Source organism: Erpetoichthys calabaricus, chromosome 9 (assembly GCF_900747795.2).
Source record: "Erpetoichthys calabaricus chromosome 9, fErpCal1.3, whole genome shotgun sequence".
NCBI classification, from domain to species: domain Eukaryota; kingdom Metazoa; phylum Chordata; class Cladistia; order Polypteriformes; family Polypteridae; genus Erpetoichthys; species Erpetoichthys calabaricus.
In genome coordinates this window covers 103,379,971-103,389,216 of record NC_041402.2, presented here as the reverse complement: position 1 = coordinate 103,389,216, position 9,246 = coordinate 103,379,971, and positions in this window count along the sequence as shown.

The window sequence follows — 9,246 nt, the reverse complement described above, 5'->3', positions numbered from 1 at the left end:
ATGTAATAAGTCACCAAGAAAAGTAACATTGCAACAATGCACGCTATGATCTGATCACTGTAAACAGAATTGAAAACAAAAGTTCGAGGCCAGTGCATTCTTTAACTGCCTTGTAGCACAGTGGTAGTGTTGCTGTTTTGCAGTAAGGAGACTGTGGAAGATTTTGGGTTTGCTTCCCGGTTTCTCCCTGTGTGGATAGCGCTTTGAATACTGAAAACACCGGTATATCAATGTAATGAAGTATTATTATTCTTATGCGTCCAGCGCTCTCTCTCTCTCGCACGCCTGTATGCGTGTGTGTGTCGCTCGCTGCACGTGTTCCTGCAGGCATACCAGTAAGTGAATGAAAAGATGGAACTCTGGAGAGAGCAACATACAGCTGTCCGTGACTGAAAACTGGTTTTGGCAGATACATGCACATCTTTTTGAAAGTTTGGCCCTGTGCCTTATCAATTGTCATCGCAAAGGCAAATCTAACAGGAAATTGTCTTCGTGTTAAAGTAAAAGGCAAATTATCCGCGACAAACAAACTGTTTTACACGCTGCATACCAACCCGCGGCGTAGTATGTGCCGCATAATCATGCCGCTTTTTTAATGTTTTTTAAACAGAGGGAAAAAATGAACACTTGCAAAATCCGTAACGCCGCTTTCAGTAAGTACAATGTACACACGTTTAATTTGTCAGCCACTTTTTGCCAGCCGTCTTTTCTGGTTTGGGCTGCTTTTGCAGTGTTACCGCTTGTGCATATTAAATCTTGAAATCCTTTGAGTAACTAATTAACTAACTAACACCCACCCACCCAGCTTGTGAGAAAAAAATGTGCCCGTTCTTTCATCATTTTGTTGCAGCCTATCAAAGACTTGCTGATCATGTTTTCTAGACTCAATATACAGTGGAACCTCGCTTCACGACCATAATTCGTTCCAAACCTCTGGTAGTAAACTGATTTGGTCGTGAACCGAAGCAATTTCCCCCATAGGATTGTATGTAAATACAATTAATCCATTCCAGACCGTACGTACTGTTTGTAAATATATTTTTTTAAAGATTTTTAAGCACAAATATAGTTAATTATTACACCATAGAATGCACAGTGTAATAGTGATCTCTCTCTCTCTGCAGCACGCGAGCCTCCCCAGCCCCCCCTCTCAGCAGCACGCGAGCCCACTCCCCCTCTCTCTCTCAGCAGCACGCGAGCTCCCTCCCCCTCTCTCTCTCAGCAGCACGGGAGCCCACTCCCCCTCTCTCTCTCAGCAGCACCTGAGCCTCCCCAGCCCCCCCACTCTCTCTCTCTCTCTCTCAGCAGCACGCGAGCTCCCTCCCCCTCTCTCTCTCAGCAGCACACGAGCCTCCCCAGCCCTCCCCCTCTCTCTCTCTCAGCAGCACACGAGCCCCCTCCCCCTCTGTCTCTCAGAAGCACGCAAGCCCTCTCTCTCTGTAACATTGCAGCAGTTGTATAAACACTTTTTTTAAAAATGAGTTTTAAGCACAGGGGGAAAAAAAGGAACATTTCAACAAATTCGAACTTTATTTAAAAGCCAACCAAGATAGTAACATTGCAGGAGTTCACCATTTTTAATCAGGCGACTGACAGTAGTGGAGTCAGGCACAGAGAAGGTCAGCTGCTGAGAAAGCGTCTCGACTGTTGCAGGGCGGTGAAGCAGGTGAGACACTAATGAAAAAGAGGCACAGGGCTTATTGGTTTTTAAAGACTGCTTCCTTCATTGTGTTTTAACCTCAGTTTTAAAGGATTGCGCGGCTCTCTCTGTCGCGCTGCCTGTGTGTGTCCCTCTGTCTCCCTGTTGCACTGCCTGTGTGTGCGTGGCTCTCTCTCGGGCTGCCTGTGTGTGCCTCTGTCTCTCTCTGGCGCTGCCTCTGTGTGAACCAAGATTCCACTTAGGTTGACTAATGAAAAGTCAACGTGGCTCAGAGGTCCATGTGCACTGTTGCACAGACGAACATAAATGACCGCCGTTTTTTCTAAGGCGTCGCGTCTGAGGTGGTGGGCGTGGCTCTGCGAGTTGTCGTCGTATCCAATGGTCATAGAGTTGGTGGGCATGGCTCCTTCCTACTTGTCGGCGGCTTAGTGAATCCATGCCCCTTCCTGCGTGCTTTCATGGGTGTCTTGTTTTGGTGTGCGTGCTTTCATGGTTGTCTTCCCCTTCTGGCGCCGACTTTGTGAATTATATATATAGATATGTATATGTATATGTATATATATGTTTACATAACCTCTTTAACACACTACTTCTCCGCTGTGAAGCGCGGGTATTTTGCCAGTTGGTTTATAAAAGTCATCTCGGTAGCCACCAGGGCCTGCAACTTTCCCACTTTTGAGTAATTTATGGCATTCTGTATTTCCAAACGTGTTAGTGATTTTTCAAGTTCTTCTACACTCAGAGTACTGAATTGTGGTATTTGTATTGTATCAAAAAGTTTCTTAGCTTGTATCTTATTCTCTTTACAGTTAGAAGAATATAAGAACTTCCAGTGCTCCTTAAATGTTTATATGTCTTGTTATACTCTCTAACTTTAGATCTCACTCTTCTATAAATAACTCTTAATTAATACCAAAAAATTCACAGGTGGGATAAACAACAGCCTGTGATTTAAGATCACATGACTGCGGCATGGATGGTGCTCTGATCAGTCAACCAGGCAGTGTTGCTGCCATAGTTTGGGATAATACATAAGATCCCCTCCAGTTATGATGAAGACCATTTGTTTTGAAAAATCCAGGCCTGTCCCAAAAATCATCCCAATTGTTCACAAACGCTATACTTTTATTTGTACACCAGGTTTCTAGCCAGCAGTGAAGGGAATGCAATCTGCTATAAATCACATCCCCTCTATATAATCTTGGTAAGGGGCCAGATACAACTAAATTCCAACATTTTCTTTTAGCTTTGGTGCATAGAGAGATGAAGTTCCTCTTTAATACCTCAGATTGCTGTAAATAAATATCATTAGTGCTGACATGCAGCAATAAGGTAGATACTTTATTGTCAGCGACACGGTCCAATGCGGCCTCTATGCCAGAAATCTTGGCCCCCCCGAGGCATTTAACATTAACTGCTGGTTTAGCATAGTTTGGAATTCTAACATTCCGCACTATGGAATCGCCAATTATGAGCACTTTCTTATTCTCAGTTTCCACAGGCGCGCTACGGAGTGCTGAGAATCTGTTCTGGGTCCAAATTGGTGACTTAGGTGCCGAGGGACTAAATTTTGGCTTCTTAGACCCCCGTCTTACTGTTACCCACTCACCCTGTGGCTGAATTGGTGCTACTGACTTCGGCCGCGCACTGACTACAGTGGTATCTGGAGTGACTGAAGCCGAATCAGAAGTAGCTGAATCATCTAAACAAACCGAGTCGATCCAATTTTCGGTTTGCCTAATTGCTATCAGATTCCTAACGCGGTCCTCCAATTCACGTATTTTCCCAAACAACTCTAAATTAACTAAACACTTTTGGCAGGTGAAGCTGTCTACACTGTCAGCCGGAAAACCTGAACTGTACATGCTGCAGGACATACAACATATAAACGTGCCCTCAACGGGCAGAGAGCAGATAGAACTTATGTTTAGTGTTGATGTCGTCTTCTCCATTTTTTGTTGTAACTTCGGTGCTTCGGCACTTGCAGCGTTCAGCTGAATCACTAAGAGACCGTCGGATTTAAGTTTCTACCACCCGCTTGAGTGATCGACTTTAATTTCTCACTGCCGGTTATTTCTCCTGGTCAGCTGCTGGCTTTACTTCAGTTGAACTTGCTCAGGTGTTTGCGAAGGGCTACGTGCCTGTGGGAGACGCTGCTGCTCTGTGCTTCCGCTCGCTGCTCCGTGGTAAATGGTAATGGTAAAATGCTACCATTTCCTATAGTTCTACACCTGCTGTACTTATATTTTTTGTAAAGAGCAAAAATGTGTTTTATGTCAACTCCTTAAACAATAAATCCACTCAAAAACAACAGGTACACTTGAAAAATAAAAAGCAGAACTGGATGTTGAATTTACAGCAATGGTTTTGTTTAGTTTTAGAGAAGAAATCAAGTTACCTGAACAAGAAATTGTTAATGGAATATTTAGGCTCAAAAAATTACATTGCATTTACACAACTGTATTTAGTTAAAGAGTTAATTATATTGTGTTTTAGGAACAATTGCTGATTAAGTTAGTAACTTGACTTAGATAAATAGCTAAACCTAATTTTATGTTGTTATTGTAATAGTCTTAATTGTGTTCTATTTACAATTTCTCAGAGTCAATTTTTTCAGTATTTAAGATAGTAGCATGTTATTATCAATTTCACATTTTCTTGATAATTGTGAGGTATGTTCATTTATTATAATCATTTTAGGGAATTGGGACTTTACAAATTTTCTTCTACTGTTAGTTTCTTTTTGGAATTTAAACCCTGTGTGTTTTTGATTTTGTTTACCTCTCACCTCACATTCCTTGGGACTTTTTACAGATCTGTCCTCTTTCTTGCCACACCCAAATAACAAAACAAGTCAGGTACATTGTGTTTAGCTCATCTGGAATAATATGTATATGTGCTTAAAAACATGGTGTTTAATAAGAAGTGTTTCCAGCTCCAATGGATTTCAGTTTCTCACTGATATATATATATATATATATATATATATATATATATATATATATATATATATATATATATATATATATATATATATATATATATATATCTGTCAATAGTCAGTATATTACTGACAGTGATGTACTAGGCAGCATTGCCATTTCAAAAGATTCATGTGCTTGTTCAATTTTTAACTGTATCATCCTCATCTATTAAATTTGCATGCACCTTCATTTTTTGTGTGCACTTCCTCTAAGGATCTGGGTTTTCTCCAAAAGATTAAAGATATCAGTGTATTGGTGATTCTATATTGGTGTAACCTATGTGTGTGTCTTTGTCTTTCTAAATATGTATGAAAATGCCTTGTGTTGCACTAGCCCCCAATGCAGGGTTGGTTCCTGTCATGTGCTCGATGCTACCAGGATAGGCTACTGCTCTTCATCAACAGAAAATGAAAAAAACAATACAAAAAAATGGGTGGAATAACAACTGTAAAATTATTAATTATAACAAAGTGATCTCAAACAGGAAGATTATATAAAAATACTCTGATTATTCTTGCATTTTCCAAAATTCTTGCTTCTATTTCAATATGTAATATTAAGAAAAATCTATTTGCATGAGATATTCCTCAAGTATTTTGATAAACTGGAAACAACTATATAATACCCTGTATCCAAGTGTGGGGTTTGTCTAATGTGCTTGTTAACCACTTTCAAGCTTATGCCACAAGAAATTCCTGTGTTACCAATACCAGGAATTTAGTGAAATTTGCTCAGCCTAAGGTATCCTTTGCAGTTTCACTAGTCGATGACTGAAAGAAATTCACTGAGGTAAAAGTACAATAACCCTGCAAAGGTGAACATATGGACATAATAACTATTTCATTGGCTCTGTATGTCTTCTGTCTAAATCAAAATGTATCAGTAAACAGTAAAGTCAAGTGCTGTGGTTTTTCAACTGTAAGTACTACTTGCTATTTTGCACACTGTATGTAAATAATAAAGGCTGTCTCAAGATATAAACAAAACTGCACGAGAAACTGAAAAACTACTTAGTTAAATATGAAGCAATAAAAATCTAAAAAGGCCTGCTACTGTATTTGTACATCCCAGAAAGCTGAGTGAAGTTTAGTTTTCATTAGATGAGTGCTGAATGCTCTCTCCACATGACCACTGTTTCATTGTCCTTCAGTAATAGAAAACAGTATATGAGATGCAAAGAAAACATAGGTAAATCTGATATTAAACAAGCTCAACAATTTCTTTACTATCTGGAAGAGAGAGAGCGTTCCCTTTGTTTCAGTTTAATTATTGTGTAATTTCCAGCCCGTTTTCATGTAGCCAACATTACAGAACAATTATACCTTAGCAAAAATGAGTCTAACTTTGTGTCATAGACATTGGTTGGCTGGTTGCGATGAATGGTTCCTTACCTCGCCAGGAGCACTCGGTAATGAAAGTGTGGAATGAATTTGCCTCCCTGGGCCATGTGTTCTGTTCCTTCAGTACAATAGGTGGCAAAACAGATCTCTGGTGGGTCTTCCATGTACACACCCACGTGGCTGCATGGGAGTTGTAGTTCTAATGGGCAGCCCTGCTGGATTGTGTGGGAGACGCTAGGGGGAGTTTGCAAGAGAAGCTGTCTCCAGGTTAGTGAGGTTCCACCTGACACAGAAGTGCTCCCTGGATACAGCTTGATGGCACCATAAGTACTCCTGGGTACGGTATAATGGAGACTGCTCTGCTTCACCCGAGAGAATGAAGTCAGAAGGAGGCAGATAAGGCTTTTTGAGAAGAGTGGAAGGAGGAGGGAAATACATAGGGAAGAAAAACTGTTGATTATTCTGTTGTACAATGCAAGAAGTTTGTTAAGCAGTGTTTCCTTATTAATAGGCTATTATTTGCACCAGGGACTTGGTCTTGTGCACTTGTGTCTGGGGTTTGGGGTACTGCTATGTGCCTACTGACCACACTTAGAATTCCTGGGAATTACTATATATTATAGCTATACCTGGGAAATTACTTGGTTAACTTTCTGGGATTCTTGACTTGAATTTCCTCAAAAATGCTCCACACTTGGCAATCTGTCAGTAAATTCCTTAGAGTTGCTGTATGTTTTAAAAGAGTTATTGCTTCCTCCCCAATGGATCATTTTCGTGTTATTCAATAACAAGATCTAATGAAACTTCACTAAAAGGTAAAAGTGTTCATTTTCATTTTTGTTTATAAAAGAGCTCAAATTATTTAAAACATTTTGTGGAGTTACATCCTTATGATTTATTTTTAAGTAACTCTCATAATGCTTTAGCTTTTGTAAGAAGACACAGTGAGGTGTGTTGGGGCACCCGTGAGCAAACCCAGTATAACTGAATTACAGAAAAAAAGAAAATTAAATTAAATGCATTAAAAAGTCATTGAGTCTGATTCAGACTGATCAGAAGATGTTGGCGCTTCCAGTTATGTAGACCTCCAGCACGAAGAGGTGGGGGATTCAGGCAAATGGAAGCCGGAAGTGATGTCAGTGTCAGAAAAGCCACTATTCTTCCTGTCTGCAGAGGGAGGAAAAGAGCAGGCATCAATACACAGCACTAATGTCTGCAGTGGCAGAGAATTGCCATCACTAGAACCCTTAAACTGTTCCTTATTCGCATGCACATAACACTACAGAGGTGTATTAGTGTATGACATCAGTGTATTAATTATGACTATTCTGTAACTAAATTTATGTTTCATAGGTTTGTGAGAGATCATTTTGGGATCATAAGGATCTAAAAGACTAAATTATGTGAATAAATGCTAAGTGCTTTTGTGAGAGAAAATGTGCAATTAAACACTTTGGAATTGTTGGAGTATGTCTGTATTGGGTATATGCTATCCTCAAGTGACAATGTTTAACCTTTTCTCATATTAATGTACATTCATGTTGCCTGTAAATAGCTAAATTTCATCATTCACCTCCTCATGTCTTTTGCATTTGTTTGGGATTTGACACTTGATGCCACATATACAGTAAGTAGATTTATTCCCATGTTTTAAACATATACAGTATAAAGAAGGGTTGGACGAAGAGACTCTCCTCTCTGTAAATATGTTAGGGTATGTCATACAATTGTGTGATCGATTTGCAAAAATGAAACCACTTCTAAAGGAGAAAATTTAGCATGTGCAGACATCACAGACTTGTCTGTATAATCGAGGTAGGAGTCTCAATGAGATCAGTCCTGGGAACTGTGTTCTTGTTTTGGTTCTTACATCCCACACCAAATTGTAAGTGCATTGCCAAGGACCCTGCAAAATAAATAAATGTAGAGGGCTAGTCAATTATTTAGTGAGACAGCCCAATAGTAGACTCCAAGTAAAGAGTCTACCATTTAAACTTACTGAAATTGTGGAAGGACAGAAAGTCTGCCCCTAACTTCAACTTTGCTCGGTCTGGCAAGGACATTATTTCCCATTTAAATGTTAATGCTAATTTGACCCCAGAACAATGCAAAGATTACGATATCTTTTCTGTGAAAGCAGTAGTGGATGAGAAACGTGGTCAAACCTCATCGGTTGTGCATGACATTTCGTAATGAGCCCAGGGTGATTGTCAAAGAAGGCCCACATCAGCTCTTAGAGGCAAAGAAAGCTGAGGTAGAGCTTAATATTAAGAGAATAACAGACTTAGGCATGATCAAAGAAAGTGTTTGTCTATGGACCAGCCCATTTGTATAAATACTAAAGCTTGACAGGAGCTGACACTTTAGCAATGACCTCTGTCAGCTTAACCAAGTTTCTTATTTTGATTTCTACTCCATGCCATGAGAGGGCAAACTCCTTGAATGGTTAAGTCAGGATTACTTCCTAATTACGCTAGATAAGACTAAAGGCTACTACAAATTCCCTTAATTGACTCTACTAAAGAAAAAATGCATTTAGCACCCCTAGTGGACAGCAGTACCATTTCCTTCCATTTGGGTTGCACAGAAAGCTGGCCACTTTCTAGCATGTAGTGGATAAAGTCCTTCGAACCCACAATACCCACAGTGCCGCATACCTAAATGATATTGTCATTTATTCTGACACATTGAAGGAACACGTGACACACCTGGTTGCAGTCCTTTGCTCACTATGCAAAGCTGGACTTTGGATCAATCCAAAAAAAGTGTTTTTTCAGACTGACTGAGGCCAAGTATTTAGGCTAAATAGTGGGTGGGAGAAAAGTAAAACCACAATGTTCCAAAATGTTTCAAAGTTGCTGCCATTCTTAACTAGCCCAGTCCACAAACCAAGAGACAGATCTAGGCTTTCTTAGGGCTTGTGGGATTCTACCACTCATTGTACCTCATTTCCCTGAAAGACCAACACACTTGATTAACCCAATACAGAAACAGGTACCAAATACTGTGACATGCGTTTCTGATACTGAAAAGGCATTGTGTGATTTGAAAGCAGTCCTTACATTGGCACCTGTAATTTCTCCTGATTTTTACTTTCATATTGCAGACCAATGCTTCAGACACTGACCTCTGTGCTTTGTTGAACCAAAGCAATGATGGTGTCAATCACAATGTTATGTACCTGAGTCTGAAACTTTTAGACCACAAGGCAATAGAATGGGAGGCTCTGGTGATCAAATAGGCCATTCAACAGCTGAGGTAC